Below are 23,828 nucleotides of genomic sequence, written 5' to 3' on the forward strand. Positions count from 1 at the left end.
TAAATGTACATTCATGACATTCCCAAGTTTTGAGGGTTAATAACAATTTTTCTCCCCGTTTTTGTTCTAGAAGTCACATATTTGAACTTTAAGACTACTATTGTTTACAAGTGTAACTTAAAATCTATACGTAGACCATCTTTTACAGTGTATATTTGTTTAGACAGAAAAAATATGACTATTGTCCTTATAATTTAAATTTTGTTCTTCGAATTTATTCAAAGGGCAAATTACGCTGACAACTCAATATTATTTAATATTTAGAAATAACATAAACTTAAACATGTATACGCTTATAAGATACTGGATTACCAAAATTAAATTGATTGATCGTACATTTCAACTAGTATAGAATTATTGTATAACTTCTAATCAGTTAGACTCGGCTCAGCATGGCCAGATGGTTCAGACTCTCGACTCGTAATCTGAGGATCACGGGATCGAATCACCGTCACACAAAACATGCTCGCCCTTTCAGTCATGAGGGCGTTATAATGTGAGAGTTAATCCCACTGTTCGTTGAAAAAAGAGTATCCCAAAAGTTGGCGGTGGGTAGTGATGACTAGCTTCCTTCCTTCTAGTCTTACACTATTAATTAGAGATAGCCCTCGTGTAGACTTTATTACTTACCTATCTTCAGTAGTCACAGTGCCGTCAATGACCTCAACTTGAGAATAAACCTTTCTATCGGCATGCAATATTTGAACATAATAAAAACAAGAACTCGTATGTTTCATCTGATACAGAAGAACACAAAACAGACCACAAAAATTAGATTATTCTCGTATAGATATTGAGAATCTGTCAGAGGATATGCGAAATATGGTGATGTCACATCATTTTATCATTGAAATAATAACTACTATGAACACTAAAATGGAAATTTTCAATACAGTGATATGCAAGTAAGTTCTATGATCTCGCAACAAAAGCTATGATATACAAGGAAAGACATTTAGCCTTTTACGTAAAATCAGTTTATAAAGAGCAGTCACGTAAAATCCATTTCAAACATTTACCAACATAATTAGATTTATTCTCAGAAACTATTGTCCAAAGACCGTGCGCATTATAATTAAGTTAGTATTATTCCTACTATATAACATAATATTAGAGTTTTAGTTTTTATATCTTAACAACGAAATTGTTTTACGAGTAACGGAAACTTCTAAAGTTCATTGTAGTACCAAAAATAAGGTAAAGTTGTACCACGTTATCCCATAGTTCTCTCCTAAGTCGTAAAAAAACTATATTCTTATATCAAGGAGCCATCAGTATTTAGTAGGGATGATACAATTTTATCCACTTTTGAAGTAGTTTTGTGATCATGGATAAAGAAAAAGTTCATTTGATGTTAGATAGGTGTACAACGTATATTATTTTGCTGCAGTGTCTATTATCCAAGACGAAAATAAAAATAAACAGGGATTCATGTTTGACGGCAGCCTCGGCATCTCGTATGGAAACTGTCATTGTGTGTGGTAAAGGGTTCATAGAAGTGAAGTTTCCTTTACATAATATAAAAAAGCGAAAAACTTGTGTTCAGTTTAAGCTAAATATTGGATGACCTTCTTGACTTGTAAGAACGTCCAGATATATATTTACAATTCTTTCTTTACTGCAATATCGACCCTTCTTCACCCCAGTGGCACAATGAACGGTATGTCTGCGGACTTACAGTGCTAAAAATCGTGTTTCGATACCCGTGGTGGGCAGAGTACATATAGTCCATTGTGTGCGTGTCATGGCCAATTTCAAACAAACAAAGACCCTGTAATACGGGTTTCCAGTTAGGATAATCTGGAATGTACATATCTTACAATACAGCTTTATCTGTACGTCCTTCTCTGGAATAGTTTGGTTTATGATTTGACTGTTCGTGATGTTTAACATTGCTTGCTGAACTATTGATTATCACGGGTTTCGGGTGATTTGTAGTTGTCAGTTTGACTTTTGATCTTTAAAGATATGATTTTTAATTACTGGTTATTTATGCCTCAGCTTTCATCAGTCTGAAATTAGCATCCTAGAGGAAGACTCTGATGTCAGAATTTTATGCATTTTATGAGGTTCTATCATTTGAAGGTTGTGGCTGGACCTTTTCCTTCATCAACTGCAGTCCTCTGTTACCAAAATATTTCCTCAATCTTTCATCATCAAAAAACGAATTCACCAAGGGAAACATTTGCAGTGAAGTCTTATCTCTTTGCCTGCCACACTAAAGTCGCCATCCACCACAACAAAGTCTGTGTCAGCGGATGTGACCCTTCTGCGGATGGGTTGCTAACACATTCACTGCCAGTCCCAGTCTTGGGTGCTAATGCATCTTGCTATCAATCAACTGTAGGACACATCGAAAAGCAAGAAGAGGAAGTAATAGTGGAAAGTGACACTACAGGAAGAAAATTGCCATCTTTGAGATGAATCTTATTTCCTGATGGAGGTAGCTCTACTTCAGAGAAGTGTACAAATGGGACTGTTGTGGATGGTTAAAATTAGCTATTTATCAACTTAACGTTCTAAACTTAGGCTTTGCCAGAATTATTTCCTTTAGAAATATTAACTTGTCAAATAATAATAACATTGTGTACAGTTATTATTTTAAAGTTTCGTTTGATGGGTATATGGAAGTTGTTTGGTTTTTCGATTTGTTATTAGAAATGACCTAAATATCTGGATGGCCCCTCTTTCATTATGGTCGTTATTAACGTGAAATGGGAATAATACCTTGAATTTAAAGGAGGTTAATTTTTCCATGCAAGAACTCTGGTGAAAATGTGAACATTTATTATTACAATTATTCTCTTATAATAATATCACATGAAAGATAAACATTTATTATGGTCGAATTACGCGATTATATAGAAGGCGCCTATCAAGGTCAGCAGCGACTACTTGAAGTGGATTCTTATAGAAGCCCTTCAATAATCTCGTTAGAATAAATTGAATACTTTTGTTGCACATAGCAATTATCTGTCAAATTCGAAAAAGGGTAGAATGTATGTAAGATCGTCACAAAACCTACGATTAAAACTTTCCTGTCTGCCCAGTAGGTAGCAGAGATTCAAGTTTGTTTTGTTTTTTAATTCTTATTATGAATATAATTTTTTCTCACCTTATCACTAAAATTGTATGTTCCACCACGACTTGTTACTGTATCTATATTATAGTTAATACCACATACCTATCCTGTATATACTGTTGCAAATTATGACCCACACAAATTGTGAAGTGTTTTGGACATGACAGTAAGACTTGTGTGAATATTAAATGTACGTTGTTGGAATATAGTTTTTTCAGTAAATCCAAAATGTTGACGTTTGTTATAGAACACAAACAATGATTTTATATCGTGCTAATGTATCCAGAGTATACTTTGTGAATTTATAACTTTAAGATTTAAATTGTATAATGTTTTATTAAATGTGTAATATATAATTTATACGCAGCTTAATAAAGCCTAATGCTCCAGTCATTAATAAGTGTAAAATTAAGACTGCGAATAAAAAAGTGGTGCAATTAGTTTACTGTGAATTGAAATCAGTGTTGATTATTTACGGTTGTTTGAATAAAGTGGAGAGTTCAGTGTCCGATTAATCCCTCAGAGAACAGTTGATCTGCCTGACTAAGAACTTGGTATTTTGTTCAAATAATAGATCAGTTCTGCATGCCTGTAATAATTACATAGTCCTCTTTTAGGCATAACGTACGTTTGTTTTAGTGAGCTGTCCATGTTTGAGGTTATCGTTGTTTTCAGAATTGGTTTGTTGTACACGGTGCTGATGTCTAGTAGATGCAACAACATTTATACCTTGAATATTTTTTCCTGCCATCTACGAGTTGTCTCATTTTACACGATCTATATGAGTCATGAACTGTCCCCGCGCAACGATATAGATTTCAACGGAGGCGAGAGGGAGGGGGGGGGCATTAAAAATTTTCTGTGGGCGCCATTATAATTTCGCAGCACTAAAGAAGCTGTTAATTCTTTTTATATTGCAAATTCTTTGTTTAAAATACAGGTTTGCTACCTTTTTTGTGTATTGTATGCTGTATACTTTTGTTGCCAGTTAGAACATGTTTAAATGTCACATGGTTTGTTTAGTTACAAAAAAAATAATGACTTGTCGATAATATAAAATTTTATTTCTTCGTTCATGCACTTTCTTGGACGTTATGCTTTCGTGATGAATCACTAAACAATAACCAAGAGGAACATTTTCAACTGAAATGCTTTAATGAGCACATACATGATTATCTTGTGATACTGCTTTGTTAACAGACCTTTCACTGTGGAAGCCCTTGTAAAGAAAGCTTCATTGAAACATAATTAATATTCAGAATTCTATGTTTTTGAAAAGGCCATTCGTTTGGTAATAACTTTCTAAATGAAAATAAAAGCATGCTTTTTAAATGTGGTAAACATTTATTTACCAAGAAGAATCTTTCTAGTCTTATACAAATTAGAATTGTTGCCAACCGATGATGACACATGCAACGTCCACTTGGAGTTATGACGTCACAAGAGTTGTGCTGCGAATTGTAATCGCGCGTTTTAGTACGTTGGGACAGATAATTGGGTTTAACAGAAGTGCTCAAAAAGATTTTAATTTACTTCATGATATACGGGGAAAATGCCTGTTGAAAGCACGTTACAGCCAATTAAATGCCATAACAAGTAAAAAAGGAATTGTCTACAACCCAAAATATCTACTCTTCAGTACTTTACATATCATTTTTATGAGTTAAACTCATTTAAAATTAGCCAACTTAGAGTTGTGTGAATTTTTCTTATTGTTTTTTACTCATTTATACATTGCTAACAACATGTGCTAAATAAGAAACTAACATATGAGAAGTGCATATTTAATGGATTATTTTCTTAAATACTTTTAAAATATCATGTACATCGTTTTCTTTATTTAGAATCACGAGTTTTAACAGATTTTTTCTTTTAATATTTTTTCAAGCGCTCTGTATAAAGTACGAATTCATTGGTATCATTTACTTACTAGAGTTTACATATAGTAAACCCTGTCTAAGGCGAAAACTGCACAGGGCGAAAACCTGTACAAGCTGGAAATATCAAAATTGTGCAGCATTATCTTAAGATTTCTCGTGTAATAGGCCCTCTGTATGGCGAAACCTGCGTAATGCGGACGGAAAACTATCTTTCACCTACTTCATGTATCAAGAAGTAGGATTAGAACCTGAGTAAGACGGAAAAAATGTTTTTGATTAAATATTAATTTCTTATTTGATTAATAATTTCTTTAAATATTAATATATTCTTGTTTAATTAATAATTTGTTTAAATATTAATAAATTCTCGGACATTTTGGTACAGTAAATATTGGTTAAATATATTATGTTCTTTTTTCTGACGTCATTATTTTTGCACTAAATTATATTCATGATTTGTAAAAAAGATATTTGTCTTTTAAGTGCAAAATTCTACTCTTTAAATAATTCTCACGAAAAAATAAATTCCTACCTTCCCTAATTTTAAAATTTAGGGAAATTTACCATGAGTAATACGTAAAAGTGAAAATTCGCGCTGTTTCAAGAATTTAAGGAAGAATCAACTTCCTGTGGAATAGAAAGAGAATAATAAAACGTGGATGACAAGTGCTATATTCGAGGAATTTTTGAACAAATTAAACAAAAGAATGGAACAAGAAAATAGGAATATTCTACTTTTCCTAGATAATGCAACTTGTCACCCAAAAGTTCAACTTTCAAATGTTTGTTTAGTCTTTCTACCTCCATGTTCTACAGCCACAAGATAATGGAATTATACAGTGTATAAAATTGAAATACAGAAAACTGGTGTTTCAGTATATTAATACAAACATGGACGACTGTAAGAGAGCATCTGAAATTACCGTGAAAATTGATGTGTTCGATGCAATTGCATTTTTAAGTCATTCAATCAAATGCATGAAAGATGAATGTGTAATAAAGTGCTTTCGAAACTGTGGATTTATTCTTGATAATGGCGGAGATTGTAGAGAAGTTGTACATTATGACGATTCTAGTGAAATCCAAACTACGATTGAAAAAATTGATGCAGATGATTCTGTGAACACGAAAAGTTTTGTGAATGTTGACAAGAATGTTTTAACAGAAACTGATGAAATTGATTTAAAATCTATAATAGAATCGCAAGATAGTAACAGTGTGAAAGATTCAGAAGATAGTAAGGAAATAGAAATTCCTACTTCATCTCAAGTGTTAAGTTATATTAACTCTATCAAATTGTATGCAAAAATGAACTTCATGAAAAGGCCATAGAATTGGCGTTCTCTTTTTAACCGCATGAAAAAGCCTATTAAAAGAACGAAACAGTTGAAATTGAACACTTTATTCAAACTAATTTTATTAAGATTTTGTGTACTTATGTATACTTTGAATGTCTATTTTTGTTTTTATTCTAATAAATGTAGCATAAACAGTAAAATAACTTTATTCACAAATGTCTTACTTCCCTTTAGTCAAGCAAGTATAACGTTCCACTTAAAAATTATATGTATAATTAAGGAAATGCATGTTCACTATGTTTAAGCCAGAAAACCTACTTAAGCCGGAACTTTTACTCAGTCCCTCCCGTGCGATTCCGTCTTAGACAGGTTTTACTGTACATTCGACCAAAAATAAAGCAAGTATTAACGAGGTTTAGGAAAATTACAATTAAATGCGATTCCCAAAATCACGATGTCATTAAATATATAGACTTTTACATATGTGGTTGTGACATTGCTTGGCTGTTTCTGAACATTTTGCACGATATTCTTGTTTTGTCTTAACCCTTCTATAGTAATGTGTTATCTGTCAGTAGATACTAAAATAACTTTACGTAAGAGACCTTTAACATTGCAATTTGTATTCTCACAACGTCAGTAAAACCTGTGAGTGAATACGAGAAGAATTATGCACTGTAGGCTAAAAAATAGCAAGACACATGAGTTTCAAAAGCATGCAATAAAAGTATTTGTTACTCTTAATTTTGATTTTACGTTCTTTAGAAACAGAACGTTTTCGGGGACCCTGCATGAGTGCATCTAGTTTCTACATTTAGTGATATGCTGATTGTCTGTTTTGGTGATCGTGTCAGTCTCGGTTATTTCTCCCCGTATAACTATGAGACAGTGTTTCTTACAGGTGCAGATTTTGTGGGAAGTAGTCTGTCAATAGTAGCTGCTATTAGCATGTATTTGTCTGTGTTGGAAAAGTTTCAGAAAGACAATCGATAAACTGAATCATTTACTATACGTCCTGAAGAGGTCGTCGTGCAAAGTCACCTGAAAAATGAAATACCATTATTTTCATAAAATAGCTACTAGGAAACACCCATCATGGGCCTCATGTAGACGACAGAACAACTAAAAATATTAAAAGTGAGAAAACAGAAAATAAAATAAGTCTGGCTTTAAATAAAAAAAACCTGTTTAAACCCTGCAGTTGACCGCTCTCCCTTCTCATCTTGTTTTTACCTTTATCAAAATTACTCGAGTTAAAACCAAAGGCATTATGTGTTTGCTCTTTTCACGGGTAACTAGAGGTTTTAAATCACTTTCATTAATTAGCATGTTCGTGTCAAGAAAGCATTATGTAAACGATATGATGTGTGGAAATTGGGACATGGACCTTCTCTAATTTTGGAATAAGGAGAAATAATGTGTACAACGTTTATAAGTATAGTGTAATAGGAAAAAAAAACCTTAAAACTTTAAATAAACAGAACAAATAATTGGTGCAGCGTATAAGTACAGTATGTTACAACTGAAAACACGTAAAAAGAATTAGAGGCAAAAGCAAAACCACGCACACTATCCTAGTTTTGGAATTAAGGTCTCGAGGCTTCAAATCATCTGAATTTATGAGGTCATGCTACATGATGTTTTGGCGGCTTTTTTAAGTTATGACGTGGTATGATATGATATTTTCAGTTATGATTCTGAATAAGTTTCAACTATATAATGCAGCCAGACTTTGTTCTTGTACAAGAGATGACCACTGTCCTTTTGCAAAGATTCTGATAGGCTAACTTTGAGCAGACAACATAGAGGTAATGTATAAGCCATTAAGTACTCGTAAGTTAAACCATACAGAACATCTTTGGAATATCCTTGGACGTCGTTAACATCTACGCCTTAACATTCAGAAAAAGTGCTTAGCATTTCGCAAGGGAGGAGTAGGAAACCCTTCCCATATCATCGGCTGGTTGATTGAGACTTGATGACACAAAGAAACGTGGCTACCTGTACTTCCATATTATAGTCCCTGAGACTGATTAGAAAAGAAAATCAGTCCTTTTTTCTTTCTTTTTTTGCAAATGTACCTCTTTCAAGAAGTACAGAGAAAATACTAGTTAGCGTTGGTATTTTCTTCAATCATAACCTTGATATATCCCATACAATATTTCAATGTTTGATTAGATATGCCCATTTTTCTGTTTATTTGAGTTCTTTAATTGTATAAAAAATTGACGTTGTTATCATATCTTCAGCTAATTTCCAATCTAACTGCAGAAATTGCATAATTTTGTTGTTTTTTATCTTTTAATTACGCGCCCGCACATATGGTTCGCATTTATCCAGATCATGCATGTAACGGTTCTGAGTTGAATCGTAAATAATTGATTACTCAGTCTACGCTTCTTATAAATAAACATTGAAAAAAGTTGATTTTAAAGTTATAAATGCTTTTAATATTTACTGTCCATATGGAATGTGGTCACTTTGAACAAGTAGGTCAGCCTAGTATCAATGTTATGCATGCTGAATTATATTCTAATCCATTGAGAGTACAGTCCACTCAGTTTTGACAAATTATTTCATCCTCTCAGAATTTATCGACCAGTTTTGTACAGTATGAGCTGGGAGGGGGATTGACATTAAAATAGGTGGGTCACATTAGTTTGCTTCGTCATAGCTGTAATATTATAAAATTTATTATTCCTGAATTGGTTAGTGCAATGTAACGTTGTACTACACGTGCAGCTAATGACGAAAGGTGGGTGGGTGAACGTAATGTTACTGATGTATTTACTGGTGAAAAATATACTTATCAAATATTGACCATTAATTTAGTTATCTGACACAATTATTGGAATAGAAGTAATTACCGTGTGGTAACATTAACTTAGTGTGTATAAATTAATATCATGATGGGGAAAATGTTTAAAAATATTGGTAAGCAAAATACGATAAAAAATAATTTGGTAGTAACTCAACTTGCTCAAGACCACATGAAAGAGGTTTACTGATTTTTTATTCGGCATTTCTTTTAAAAGTATTCTAGAAATGATATCAGTGTTTAAGTTTACAACTAAATAAGCCAGTTTTGTAAATTATTCGAGTTACATTAATATCGCATTTTAAGTATAGGCATACTGGATATTGTATTGTACTGATTCTTCAAAATTGGCCTTTAATAGCTCGACGGTAAATCTACAAGTTTGGGACGCAAAAATTCGGGTTTCGATACCCATAGTGGGCAGAGAACAGATATTCCATTGGATAGCTTTAGGCTTAACAACAACCAAACCACATCATAAAAATCTGAATCATGTCAATATTTCACTGTTTTTACTTGTATATAAAAACGGGAACCTGTAATGTTAAAGATCTGGCAAAATTGACTTGTCTGTCGTTTTACCATTTGCGTTTTCAATAAATAATTTCAACGTATTATTTGTTAGGTGGTTTTAGGATTTAAAATATATACATGCATATATAATTTTAACAGTTTTAAAGTTTGTACATTACATCTTAAGTTTTATTCTTTTATTTAGATAAATACAAGCAACTTACTTTGTGTTGAAAATCAAGGCAAACTTCCTTTTATGCTGAGATTTTTTTATTTACCTAATGTGTTTATTAGTAAAACGTTGTAATTTCATATTTATAATTTTCAGAATGATGATATAAATTCTGTGTAGTTCTGATTTCTTATGTCTTGAATTGTTGGTGTTTAATCATACCAGTAGGTATATTTAACCTTTCATGTACGCGAGTTTCAGTTCAAATAACTATACGCTGGCGTGTTTGTTATTGTTATCAGAATTCTGTTTCAAAGGCAGTTGAACAAGGTTGTCACTTTTTGGTCGTATATTTTAATCTTAGGCTTTTGTATGAAAGAAAATGAACAAATGACACGTAATAAGTCTGTATCGTGAAAAGTAAATACTGTAATAATTAGTGAATACTAATTTCCAGGTTCATATGGGTAAAATACTTAGTAGTTTTCGTACTGAATTGTTGAAAACAATGAGCTAGCTCCCTACAGATTTCCTACAGTTATTAGGCCAAATCTTTCTGTATACCTTGTAACGAATAATTATTGCGGGTATTTTGGTGTGTATTTTCAGTGATTTAATCTTATGAAATGAAGTAGAATTGCAGGTGGAAAACGGGTATTTGTAACGTCTTAATTAATCTGCTTCACCTGTTGTGTTTAACAAATAATACAGTGTCCAATGTTTTTATAACCATGTTATTATGTGGTTAAGGTGTAATTGCTTCCATGCCATGCTAATGAGTGTCAACTGTACATGGTTGGATAGATACTTTTCATGAAAGCTCCATGTAGCGGTTTACGTTTTGTAAAATTACTAAATGAAGATGGAATCCAGCAGTTTTTAATCATTATATGCATCTTTCAGGTAAACTATATTGTAATATAATAGAAACAAGAAACAGCTAAAAACGGGATATGAAAGAGTATTTATGATACGTATACGTTGCTTGAATTATGAAAGTATCTTATAAAGTGTTGTAATAAGTTACACACAAAATAGTTAAAACAAGATTTTAAAAGACTGGTTAAAATACGTTAACGTTTTCACTTTATTTATCACTCAAATTTATATGTCTATAATCAAGGAAAGTATATTATTTTATGACAGTTAAGCCCTATTTAAAAAAAATGGATGTGTAAAATAAGTAAGTAAAATAAAATCGGGTTTAGAGTGCCTTCACTCCTGTAATAAAAAAGTGAACTCATTGGCAGCATTTTGGCCATACGCCAACATTAGTCATTTACTGGTTCTAAACGAATAGCTATGCGAAGTGGATCTGTGGCTGAAACATTACGGATGGATTCTTTTCATTGTTTTCGGATTTTGCTTCATTTATTTAGTTACTTTTCATTAATTTTATTTAATTAAACATATATCTTGACGAAATGTTGACAATTATTCTATTCGAGAACAAATCAGTTGGTTAGTTGAAAAACGAATGTTAAAAACGCTAAAATTATGTTATCTGCAGTGAGTTATTTCCAACAATAACAAGTTTTGAACTGCAATAGGTAAGAAATAGTTTGGCAACCTGTTGTAAAGTTACTCTGGTCTTTAATAAGCAGCCGGAGGACCGCATCCGTCCCTGAATACCCTAATTCATGTACTGCACTGTGATGTGATATTGCAAACTAATCAAAATTATCAGTGATGTCGAGAAAACCCACTTGTAGAGAAATATATATCTAAAAACGGCTCGTTTGGGTTGAGAAAAGTTTTTACGTAGAGGAGTGAACAATGTTTCAATTACCTCTTCCTTTCTTTGTGAACCTGACGATGACCGAAGGTCGAAACGTTGTTCGCTCCTCTACGTAAAACATTTTCTCAACCCAAACGAGCCGTTTTTACATATATATTGTAATCAAAACTATGTTTCAACAGTATGATATCTGGCCGTTGAATTTCTGATCGTCGTATAAAGTGACGTAGTGTGGTAAATAGTTGATATAGTTGCTAGGAATCCAGTGATGAAGTGTGTAGAGGCCAATCTTTTTAACTGATTCCACTATTTATTGACGAGTCTGATTTCAGGAATTGTGCTTCATGTTGTTATAAATATACTGTTTATATAGATCTTGTGTCAGTTACAAAGTACAATGTATCGAAAACTTAGTACTAAAACAATGTTCTAATACTTTGCTGCTGTTGTGTATTTCTCAGTTAATTCAAGTGTATTTAAATAACCTGGAAAATTCAGCAACATCTTAAGTTAAAAGATAGAGTGATTGGCTGATTTGTGAAATGTTTGTATAAAATATTACCAGAAAACAAATATCGACAGATTTTTCATTTATTGAGAGAGGGAGAAATTAAAGTATATTTTTAATTATTCCGTAGCCCAGTCTTTGTTATATTACTGCGCCTGTTTTTCATATTTGTGTGTATGGCCCTATGAAAAGAGTTGTGAATGACTTATCTGTATTTTCTTTTGGTACGTTTCTTCACAGTTGCTAAGTATGCTTTTGGATTATTGTCTATTGGGATGTTGAATGTTTGATAAAATCTGTTTACTTTTAAGCTTTAATTTTTGAATAAAATAAGGTTCACTCCTCAGTTTGTCGGGTCTGCATATCTCATGGTTCTGTGTGCCTTCGCAATTCCGATAAAAATTAGCATACTTATCATTACTAACTGAAGACTTCATTTCAATCTTGAACTTCATCCAATTTAAAAAAAGAAACAGTAAAAGTGCATAAGCAATTCCAGATTTCCAGTGCTTAAACAATTTCTTGATGGAAGTAAATTCTGAACAGCAAGATAACAAGAACAAAAAACCTGGTAGAATAGATTCTATGGCAGCATTCTTCCTTTTTGTGCCCTTGGTATCTCAGCGGTAAGTCTGTGTACTTAAAACACAAATTCAGGTTTCGATACACGGTTTGAGCAGAGAACAGTAAGCCCGTTGTGCGTCTGTTTGTTCAATATCCAACCAAAATTTTTTTTGAAAGCGTAACTGCTTTGAAATTAAACTACTTGAATTTACTCAAATTGGATAAAACGATTTTACTGCTTAAAAAAAAACTAAGTAAGTCTGTGTTAGCAAATTAAGGCACACTAATTTAAAATTTTAATTGTGAACACATAATCAGCGTTATGGCGTCAGTGTAGCTTGCTCTTCGTTCATACAGTTAGTTGTAAACGTTTTTGACAATGCGAATAATGTTTTATTATTGTTGTCATTAACTTTGGCACAGCAGTTACTTCAGTTTCATTATCGAGTAAGTCGCAAAAAGAAAATTAATTGCTATCTATAAAAAAAAAAAAAAAAACTACCGACAGAGGCGCAAATCTTCTTTTAAGCCTGTAGTACAAATGTTGCATGCGCGTATGTGAACTGAAGTATGGCCGACATTTACCTGTACCTATTGTACAGTCGATGCAACAAAAATGCAACGTCAGCTGTGTTACACATCAACATTGTGCACACATGGTATAGATGTGATTATAGTACTAAAACACAGAGTAGAAAACTGTAAGCTACAAATAATAGAATTTTTTTCTGAAAGGAAGGCATCTTTGTGAATTAATGCCAAACATCAAAATATTTTTTGAACCATTCGTTCAGTGATGTCATTATTTTCAAAAGTTTCGAATTTAAGTGGGTTGTATATTTTCATCGTAAACATCTGTTAATTAACGATACCATTGATACTTGAGTATATACTGTTGCTAAATTAAATTCAGTTTCGTTATTTCGTGTTGCTAAAATGTCGGTTTTAATCATTTCTTGATGTGATATAACAGAGACATTTTTTTTTTCCCCGTCCTTGTGTTTTCAACTCGCCTTTTCAACCACCGAGTGTCATGGTTTTGTTTCCTAATTAATCAGCCATTACCCAACACTTTGACACCTACAGAATCAGGAGACTGACGCCAACGGTTGAATTGTATTTTCCTAAATAAGCAAGAAATAAAAACTAATTATCCGGGAAGAAGTTTTAAAATCCTCCTGTGTGTGACACGTACGTTATTCTGTTGTGTAAGCGTATATTCAGGTGTAACTGTATTGTTTTTCTAACTTTCAGTGGTAGAACTTAATGTCTAAAGGAAAGGAAACCCATTGTATCACTTGTTCCAATCGAATAGCTTAGCTATATGTACACTGTCATATATAGTGTACTATCGAACATACCAGTAAAGAAGGAAGGTAGAAGTAGTGCGCTTCACTTTACTAAATAGCTTTTAGTCACAGGTGTCTGTTAGGGTAGCATCCGCTCCACGGCTCCACCCTTGTCAGTGAAAGCAGTCTGTGACGTAGTTATTGATCATACGTGGTTATATACAGTACGAGCGTGTGTGTGTGTATATATATATTAGTTAATCTATTTAAATAATGTTTATGTAGCACTACTACTTTGTTGTAGATTAAAGAAACTGGTCGTGTTTTAACAACTTAAAACTGAGCAGGTGTCTGACGTGTGGTAAGCGACGACGCTATTTGTATTGACGCGAATACTGCTATTAAATATTTCTCTGGACAAATATGGAAGAATCAGTGATGTCGAGAAACCCACTTGTTGAGAAATTTATATGCAAAAACGGCTCGTTTGGGTTGAGAAAATATTTTACATAGAAGAGCGAACAACGATGACCTGACGATGACCGAAGAAGGTCGAAACGTTGTTCGATCTTCTATGTAAAATATTTTCTCAACCCAAACGAGCCGTTTTTGCATATAAATATGGAAGAAATACAAAATATACGCTCAGTCTGCTTTTTCATAGTCGACTAATTAGGCATGGGATAAATTATTTGCTGACTGTGTTCCAAACTAACGTGTTATAATCAGGGCCGGTTTAAACTCTGATTGAGCCCTAAGCCTAACTAATATTCAGGAATAATAATAACTCACCTTTACTCTTTTTTTCTTTTTTTTCACTTGGGTGCCTGCAGGGGCCCTGGGTGGCCTCAGCGTTGATCTGGCACTGGTTTTAATTATGTTTTCTTTATAGATTGGAATTTTCAGTTTCTTCTGAGTAGATAAGTCATGTGGTACTTAATTTGCAACCATACGCTGATCTTAAAAGATGTTTTACATAATGCAGTGTTGTAATATTTAACAACTTTTGTTTTTGTTTTACCTTTAAAATGAAGTGTTTTACTTACCTGTGATAAAGAACAGTTTTCTTCTGGAATAGGAAATTTTCGCTATTTTTTGGTGATATTCTGGGTATGCAAACAATCAGTTCCTGTGTATGGAAGCTACTTTAAGTCTTTTATAACAAATACTCTCGTTTGTCTGGAATCACCGTTTCCAACTGCAGTAAGTAAAAACAAAGTTTGATCACAGGTGAAAATAATGCTTTGCATGTTTATAAACTTGTGGATGAAAAGAACTTATTAGATTATGTACTTTTCAAAGAAAAACAACAGTGTCTTAATCGCATCGTATCTTGTTTTAAAATTCTGAAAACTAAATGTGTGCTGTTGTGTTTGCCATAAATGCTTTTAAGTAATTACACTCTCTGAAAGTGTGCAATCGTCTGTGTTCATTGTGTGGCGCACATACTTTACATTCTTTTAACAGTCAACGTTGTATACATGATTTCAGTATATATATATAATGAAAGTTTTGTTGAAGTATATTATAAAACCTGTATAAATAGAAGTTACCAACTCTACCTGTAGCAAAACAAATATTTTTAGTTTCGAAATTTTCGCAACAGTATAAAATGTTTACTATAAATTGGAAAAGTAAGTTAAAAAAAAAGCCTTTTTCACTCTTTAAGTGTGAGACATGTTTCCATGGTTTGATGCCGCAAATTTTTTGTGTGCAAGTGTGTTAGAGAAAAATGCAAACATGCATTTAAAAAATTACTAAAAGCGAATGCTATACAAGACGTTCTTTTTTTTTAATGGTGTTGCTTTCAGTTTTCACAACCACTGGTTGATTTGATAGGACACATGAAACATTATCAATCGTTTTTCAATATACACCCCAAAAAAATGTGCAATTTACACTTATGTTTACATTTGAAGTATGACACTAACAATCGTGTGACGCTTATATAATAATAACAATAATGTTAAAAATAATAGTAAACAGGTAATGTTTATAAGATTAATAATCCTACTAGTTATTATAAAACTATGAATTTGAAATTAAAACGAAAATGTCTGTCAATCCAAAGTTTTTTTCCCTTTTTAAAATGATGCTTCTCATATGCTCTTCTGTATCCATAAAGAATTAAATATTTTACACCCCGGGTCCAATGATAATTTTTGACTACAGAACTCTTAAAGAATTTCGTTAAAGAAATTTGCTTGATTTGAATATATGTATTTATTCTACAAGGAGAACAGTGTTCTCCGGGTTTACTACTACATTACTTAAATAATATGTTAGAAAAAAAGAGAGAAAGAGAAATTTTTTGCCAGCCACATTTAAGACCTTTAGTTGCATCATCTAACAGCTAATAGAATATGAAACTGTACTCCGAAGTATTAACAAATTAAAGGCCTAAGTCTGTTATTCTCTAACGTCGCTACGCAACGTTAATGAATGCGATTTAAAATGTTCTAATGAATAACATTAGACACTTACAGATATTTGAATAATCAAAGTGAATAATTTAGTCACTAATTTCAAAATACATCATAACAAAAATTGTTTGTTCTTTTAATTTCACGCAAAGCTACCGAGGGCTATCTGTGCTAGCCGTCCCTAATTTAGCAGTGTAAGACTAGAGGGAAGGCAGCTAGTCATCACCACCCACCGCCAACTCTTGGGCTACTCTTTTACCAACGAAAAGTGGGATTGACCGTCACATTATAACGCCTCCACGGCTGGGAGGGCGAGCATGTTTAGCGCGACGCGGGCGCGAACCCGCGACCCGCAGATTACGAAGCGCACGCCTTAACGCGCTAGGCCATGCCAGGCCTGTATATAGTAGACAACCTGATCAAGGTTGTAGGAGATGAACTGTAACGCATAATGACTGTTGTTTACACAGTACGAACGTTTGGAACTCTCTACTGCTAGAAACTCGGTGCAGAGCTCAAATTAGTAGCTGGGGTGACTAACGACAGCTACATTTCGTGAGATTCTTTTAATGCCGAGAAAAGAAACTTGTTTTAACCACAAGATCACTAGAATTGTCCTCTACCATTACTCTTAACAATGAGTCATTATTTCGTGTTTCTGTCAATAATAAATGGTTTCGAAGCTAGAAAGCAAAAAAGCACAAGATTCGTTCAGTCTAACATTTTTGAGTAATCACTTCAGTGATGGATCATTATGATGCGTGACGCTTAATTTGTGCGTCTTAATGCCAAATTTACTGTTTCACAAGATGACGCGTGATTATTCACTCATTACACGTAGTTTTACGGATGATCACAAAAGTAATAAATCCAAGAATTTTTTTTTTACAGTAATGTTATCACATTTCTAACAAATTAACTATATTAACCACACCATGTCATCAGCGATATCTTTTCACGACTTTCCAATACTAAAGCAAAAGACAGTTAATTAGGTCTAAATTTTGACTTTCAGAAATAATATTGAATTGCTCTTAATATTTGTGTCATGTGTTTTCACTATTGCCATTTATTTATTCGAAAATACTACCATAAGCTGTTTATCTAAGTTACAAACAATTTTAAACATCAAAATCATTTCGCCTCCAGAATGTGTCAAATATTTTGAAAACAGACCAATAAAGTTAAAGGTGAATTTTACAGAAGAAAGAAAACTTTGCAGTCAAAAGAACTACTTATACTGATTAATTTTGTAGGTTCACATTTTTTATAAAACATATGTGCTAATAAATGAAACATAGAACTCAATGCAGAAAGAGCCCTTTCCGAGCGGCAATCCGAACGTTTTAGTTTTTACGTTTGCCGCTAGGAAAAGTACTGTGACGTAATAGTTGCTAAACAAACCGCCAACGCCAGCGCGTTGAATGTAAACAAACATGACCAGTGCATTCGGAGAAACAGAGGCGGAGTCTGTTTTGACTTTGTGTTCTGAACAGTGTCGAGTAGCGCCATATCAATTCGAACCTACTCTGAACGAACCTAGAACAGTTACTTTTGACACAGATCTGACAAGTTCTAGTGATGAAGACAGTTTCACGAGCGAGAGTAGAAGAACTGTGAGTGATACTGAAGAAATAAGATTATATATTAAAATAACATGCTTTATGAGGTCTATCAGATTTACATTTAATATGACAATGTCAAAGTACTGTGTTAAGATTAATTTTATTATGAAGAGTTATGAAAATATGCCATGGAGTTTATATTTGATTGTTTACAAGTCTACAATGTTTTGTTTTGTTTTTTAAATACATAACATGTACTTGATTACTTCAACATGTTCAAGAGATAGACTTGTTTCAATTTATCTTGAAATGTTAAATTGGAAAAATGGTATTCTTCAAACTTTTCCGTATGTAACAGTGATACAAAAACATCTACAGAATGATCTACCAGCTTTTAAACTTGGAATATACTCTATTTGGGATAGATTTGTCCACTGTCTAGACTATGAAATCAAGGTTTCACTGACTTTCAAGTGCCACAAATGCAAAACACGCTTATGAATGTGAAATGTTTGTCTAGTTACATTCTTCAAAAACTTGTACTTTTTAAATTATTATATTATACTAGTTATTGTTTATCGCTTTATACTGCACACATACCTTTAAGTTTGTTCTTTTCGTGATGGCAAGGGATGGCTTCAGAGGGGTGGAACCTGTACGCTGCAGGTTTAGATCAGTCCTCAGCTCTACACGAGGAAAAATGGTGGGGACGATCCTGTCTACTGCCGATGATTTTTTCAGTCTCAACCTCCCTGGCTTGAAACCCACGGAATCCACAACAGTTGGATTCGACACAAAACATGAGCGTTCAAAGTGATATTGACAAAGCTTTGCATGGTGTGAAGGAATCTAGTTCTTCCTGTTGACCATTCGCACCCACTGTCGCCACCTTGCTGGTTCCTTTTCCTTGCACGGAAACGAAAAGAAGCTTTTGCCCGATGCCGAACCGTTTTACAAACATAAGCAACGCAGTAAACCATGTTATCATAAAACAAACATAAAATAGCAATATCAAGACAAAAATAGTCTCACAAAGTATGTAATCCGAAAAAAAGTGCCAATAGATTCACATAAAACACCAGCACTGAAAGGAACAAAATGGTCGGCGCGCAATAAAACGTGTTAGGCAATTATTACGTCATAGTTGTAAAGCGTCACGGAACCGAACGACTGAGAGGAACTTGAGTTCAAGGACCCGTATATTTTGTTTTATTTTTTACTCAAAAACTAAAGTGTTTAAAAATATGGCAACCACACAGGAATTATACCTAACCAAAGTACAGTTTCTAAAGCAATTATTAAAATAGTTGAAAATTCACCTTTAACAGTTTGTTTTGCTTACAGCATCGAATGTTTTATTTGTGGATAAATAAGTTGTTGCTTATTAATATTTAAATTACAAAGTAACCCACCAAATACTTTCTCGTAGAAAGAATTAAGATATACATTAAAGACGATGTGTCCGAATTTTTGCAATCGAGGTCAAATCAGAAGTTCAACATATTTAAATCCACTTTGTAATTATACTGTGAGCCACTTCTACGAATACATCAAACTAATTAAAATTAGTTATATTTATCTTAAACGCAACGTGATTTGTTTATTAAGTGTTATGAATATATAGATAAGAAAAGTCATGTATACCCTACAGTTACATGATTAAAAACCGAACTATAGAATAAATTATTAAAATTATAATTATGTGGTTATCCATTGAATTCAAAACGGCGAAAAAAAAGTAGTTGTTCTCATACACCCTAGCGGCCACATGTGAAATTATCACACCCCTTTGTGATATCATCGATCAGTGATTCCCTACAGCCAATCAGCGTCAAGTATTGAAGAGCTCTGTTGTTAATACGTTTGCCACAGTTTGCACAATTTCCTCTACCTTTTCTTTATATAACCTGAGGCGTATCCAGTAAGGTCAAAAGACCATCCAAGTATTTAAAAAAATTAAAGGTCCATTAACTTCTGGCTTGACTTTCATGTAAATCACTTAAGTTCTTTGCGTAGAAAAAAAAATCCGTATTATTTTGGAAAATCACCCCCCACACACACACATACACACACATTTTATTGTGCTGGCCACGCCTCTGCATAACACAACAGTGGTTGAGTTATATATTACAGCTTCTGTGCCTATGTCTGATGGTTACTGAATTATCGGTAAAGTGGATGCTGTTCTTCACACAGTAGATTAGTTAGCATCAATCGAAACGTTGCCGAAACTCGGTGTATTTTAACCCTTCCGAAACGCATTCGTGAAGGTGATGTTGCACAGACCTCACATATGGTGCTCGTTCAGAAGTTGCTAAATTGAATTGAATAACGTCGCTGTACTTTTGCAACGATGATTTCCTGTAATAGTTTTTGTCACGCTCTGACAACACTTCGTCCAAACGAATGTTTGCTTTTAAGAACCTTGCTGCCACGGGTTTGTCGAACACACTGCAGGTCGCGCGTGACCGTGCATTGCGACTATTTCATGTATCAATTTTCCACACTCCTAGCGTGCTGCAATGTCTCTTATTGCAAATTCACGAAAGTTACTACGTTTTGAAATTTTATTTGTAATAAATGAACAGTACTAACAGGAATGGATACAGAAGGGGGATGCATCCCCCACTGGCCATTCCAAAATTGTGTAGGTTAATGGGAAATCAGAAATATAAAATACTGATCATCTCAATGAGAATATTTTTGCTGTATGTTTACTTGTAACATGTTATTTAGGAATATATGAAAGTTCATTATCACATGCACTATGTTGTGTGATTCAGTATAATGCTGTACGATTACTTGTAATAACTTGATATTTTAGAATAAAATCAATAAATGAGAGTTCAGTCATACATGTTTCATTTCTTTGTTTCTAAATTAATTCTATGAAATTTACGTTGCAGTAACAAGGAGAAGTTTACTTGGGGTCGGGTTTAAGTCACTGTTACTTAGTCGATCATCCCCCCACCAAAAAATCCTGTATCCACCACCGAGTACTAATATACACACTTGATGCCTGTTTACATTTGTAATCACTTGTACACTCGTTTAACATTCCGAGTTAGCCATGTGTGAATACTATCCTAGAGCGCTGTGCGTGTGTATAAATGTGTGGAGCTGTATTCAGAAATTTAATTATTTGTAGATGTATATATATAATGACCTTTTACATATAAATGTTTTAGATTGACAGGGTAATTGAAGCCGAATCTCTGGCATAGTTAGAATATTATTGTAACGTTTTCTGTTCTTAGTTTTGAATTATTTAGTAAGGAGAAGAATGCAAAGTTCATTCCACTATTACTTGTTACAATTTGAAACAGCCTGAAACTGAGTTAAATGATAATTTAAATTTAGAAGTTAATTAAATGTCGACATGATATTTGCCAACAAGATTGATACACACATTTTCTTTCTTAATACAAATATATTTTAATATACAAACAATAATACAATTAAAATAATGGTTATTACAAATAATGATTTTATATACAAAATGACAAAATACAACAATATTGAGTTTTCTATCTTATCGGGAGCGTCCTTTATATCCTATAAAAGGCTAACGATGAGCGAATTAATTTCGGGATGATATTGTCACACTTCACTGAACTGGGAAACGAATTAACTAGCTATTCGCTGATCACACGCGAGTTTTTCACAGCTGAACTTATTATTATGTCTTGTAAAAATACTAATCAACAATGTTCCGCTGAAGTTAAACGGTTTGTAATGTTCAAAATCCATAAACTTTCCTGGTTAATATCTGAAGTTCCCATTTAATAAACTTTAATCACAGTTACAGCTTAAGAGGTTTATAGTATACCAACTGTAACAAATGTATAATGTATATTGTCTCTTGGCTCATCGCGTTGGTTACATTTTATAGGCGTGAGAAGAGTTTCTAGAAATTTTCAGCTTGCACGACAATACTGACGATGCGCTATCGCTTTCGTACACACATCTATTGCTAATTCTTACACTCAAGAATCTTCTACAGTTTATCATATCTCTGAAAACAAAAACTCTAAATTTACACCATTGAGCTGGCATGTTGAATCGTTGATCAAAGAACATATCGTTTCCTCATTCCTCAAGAAAGTTACATACATGGAGCTTATTACATCACAAGATTCTAATAATAAACAATGCAAATGTCTAAATTTCAAAAACAAAAAAGCATAGCATAAAACAATGTATACCTTGACGGGTGGTCAGTTTGATACGATAAAATATTTCAGTAATGGTATGCCTACAAAAAATGTTTCAAAACTCTTCTCAAAAAGAATAATAAAAAAATGTCTTACTGTTACTCGCATAAGTCTTGTTAAAACACGAGTTTTGCGATCTGTGCCATGGATCATACGGCTTAAAACATTTCGAAAAATTGCTGTCTCCACTTAAATTTAGTAAGTGGAATTCCTCCTCCTCCCCAGTGACTTGGCGGTAAGTCCAGACTTGTAACGCTAAAGATTAGGTCGCAATACCCATGTTGGACACGACATATATAGCTCATTATGTAACTTTGTGCTTACCAACAAAGCAAAAAGTTTGATAAGGGGAACACAGACTGATTAGAAAATTTGTGTTTGTACAAAACGGCAAAAGAAAGTAAACATGTATTTACCACGTTCCACGTAGTCTCTCTCTCTCTCTGCTATTTGGGTATATTTATGTGTACACTCGACCTCTTCCTCCTTCCATGACTTTGTTGGAGTGGCTAGATTAATATATATTTCGATTTAGATACAGAATGGCTGGAGTGATATTAATTTAGTCAGGTCCTTTTCAGGGCAATCTTCATTTATATTGTTCTTTTTGTTTTAATTAATAAGTCTAGAACGTAGGTGGCCTGTTTTATTTTATCTCTATTCTAATACTACTATTATTATTATTATTTTAAATGATTTTGTCTTAATAATCTAATGTATAAATTTAACGGGGAGAGGTGTTTAGGTCTCTCTTCATCATATATGCAATACCTATCTAGTTCGCATAACAACTCATTTTTTCGCCAATTTTTATCAAAATATTTTATTGTACTCTGTAGAAGTCAATCTGGTAATGTTTGTGAGTTTGAGTAACTATGCATGAACTTTGATGAAGTGGTTTTAGGTACTCTGTATGTTGATGTAATTAGTGTATCCTGTAATGTTTGGAGTTTGGTTTGTATTTGTTTTACACTTACATTGATCCATGCAGGAGCTGCATAGTTTATTACAGGTCTAATGTATGTCTTGTATATTTTAATGATGTTTTCTGGTGTTGTTCCGTAGTTTTTACCAGTTAGACTCCTAGCATAGTTTATTCTTCGCCAAATATTACTTTTTATGTTATTTACATGTTTTATCCATGTAAGTTTCGAATCATATGTTAATCCTAAAAATTTTGCAGATGTAGCGTCTCGAGACGTTCCCCATTCATATAGATTTGGGGTTGAACTTTTTGATATTTCGTAGATTTTGAAAATATTACTAGTTGCGTCTTCGCTGTATTTATTTTGATTCTATATTCACATGATCTATTTAGTTGTGTTTGTAAGTTGGTGGCTGCTATTTCTGGTGTAGGGGCACTTTTCCAAATTGCTACATCATCAGCGAACTGAGACGCGTATCCATGGTTTGGATCTTTTAGTGGCATATTACTTAGATACATGATGAAGAGAATAGGGCTAACCACCCCTCCTTGAGGGACTTGCACGTAGTCGTCATCGATCGATCTCTTGTTCAAATCGTTGTTGCAGTCGCGAGTTATACATGACATGTCATACAACGTTGAGTTTAATTAACTAGTTTATCTGAAGAAATATTATTTTTTCACTGAAAGTTAGTTTATTGGTCAGGCATAATTATGGTACGGACTGTTGCAAGTTGAATAGATCTAATAAGAGTTTTTAGATCTTAAACCTGTTACACAACATTAATCTACATACTTCGCTAGTCTCTGTGTGTGCTGTTCTCCGAGTTCCGTATGTA

The 23,828-nt window shown here is 33.3% G+C and overlaps 1 protein-coding gene across 4 annotated transcripts in view; it reads left to right on the forward strand.

Moving 5' to 3' along the window:
• The window catches only part of ck (unconventional myosin-VIIa ck), a 129,913-nt gene that overhangs the window by 8,781 nt on the left and 97,304 nt on the right, over positions 1-23,828 (forward strand). The window contains exon 1 of one of the 4 annotated variants that reach the window (XM_076484706.1): positions 17,878-17,901. The exons of the other annotated variants lie outside the window; for them this stretch is intronic. The gene's annotated coding sequence lies outside the window, so the exon portion shown is untranslated. Of the gene's footprint in view, positions 1-17,877; positions 17,902-23,828 lie in introns of those variants that run through there. 4 annotated transcript variants of the gene reach the window in all.

This window comes from Tachypleus tridentatus, chromosome 13, assembly GCF_004210375.1.
Source record: "Tachypleus tridentatus isolate NWPU-2018 chromosome 13, ASM421037v1, whole genome shotgun sequence".
In the NCBI taxonomy this organism is placed as follows: Eukaryota; Metazoa; Arthropoda; class Merostomata; order Xiphosura; family Limulidae; genus Tachypleus; species Tachypleus tridentatus.